Consider the following 1,398-nt stretch of genomic DNA (forward strand, 5'->3'; position numbering starts at 1 on the left):
GCCCTGAAGGGACTGGGCCTCCAAGCTCTCAGGGCCTTTCTCACAAAGTCCGCCAGGCACAGGGACTGGGGCAGAGGCGGCACCTGCCCCCCTCACTCGACTCTCTCTTTGCAGGTTCAAGTTGCAGATAATGACTATGTGCACCTTCGAGTGTTTGAAAGTCTCCCTCATGAAAACAAGGCCTTGGCCTTGCACAATTATCAGACCAACAAGACCAAGCAGGACGAGCTGGACTATTTCTAGTTCTGGATTTTGAACTGAACCTTCACAAGGTGGTTCTCTGTCACGTGTCTGCGTGCCGGGGTCATGAACGCCGTCTCTATGCTGTGCCACTTTCGCTGGAGGGACTGCTCTGCACCAATCTGGTGTCTCTGCCTCTGACTTTAACAGCGTGATTTTCCTCCCAAACAATGATCTTAACTAAATTGCTTTCCAAGAGGGCTTAGAGGATCCCTAAATAAATACATTTTTAAGGTTTTGCAAATGTCCTCCTTTGCTGTGCGTTTTGTTCTTCATCTGAAACCACAACCACCATAGACGTGTTTACAAAGGTCACTCACGGCCACGCCCTGGGCCTGAGACCCTCCCCTGAGGAGGGGAGCCCCGCGGGGCTGGCCCAAGTCCCAGCCAGTGGGTGGTTGACCCGCAGCCTCAGGAGTGGATCCAACAATAGCTCTGGACTCTGCGTCCTGTCTCCAGGCCTCGGTTGCCCCCGTAAGTAAAAGGATTCAAGTAAACCCCGTTCTACACCATGAGTTCTAGGTGTGCTCAGTCACACTGTTTCTGTAGCAGCAATGACACCGCAGGGACCAAAGTGTTGTGCAAACCTGCTGCACAGCTGCTCAGAACCGGCGGCCTGGGAGGCCATGTGGCTCATCCCTGGGCTGCGGGCACCTGCTCAAAGCCTGAGCCTCTGGAAGGGCCCACCTGTTTCAACAGGGTCCTGCCCGTCAGTGCGGTCAGTGCCTGGTTGGTTTGCCCCATGTTTGTGTGAAATAGATTGAAAAGAGGGCCCCTGACATCATAGGAGTAACAACTACTTGGTGAATTTTCTATCTGTGTGGCTCAGGGTCAAGGTAGAATATATGTTCCATGAGGGTTAATGTTGGTCTGACATTCCTGAACCCCACTCGGCTCCCCTGGGGCGAGTGGCATTGTGTCTGTGTCCTGAGGTCATGAGAAGTGTGGAAGGGGCTGGCGGTGAGCATGCGGAGCCTGGAGAGCGGCAGTGAGAAATCTCTGCACAGTGAGCTGTGTGCGTCCCCGTCCCTCCATGAACTGGAAGAAGAAAACGTTCATAACATAACACCCTCTTCGTGTCAAGCAACTTTGCACTGAACAGAAGATGGAACACAGTTCCCACCTGGGACTTTCAGGTACAGGCTGGGGGGAAGGCAT

Source organism: Myotis davidii, unplaced genomic scaffold (assembly GCF_000327345.1).
Source record: "Myotis davidii unplaced genomic scaffold, ASM32734v1 scaffold975, whole genome shotgun sequence".
NCBI classification, from domain to species: Eukaryota; Metazoa; Chordata; class Mammalia; order Chiroptera; family Vespertilionidae; genus Myotis; species Myotis davidii.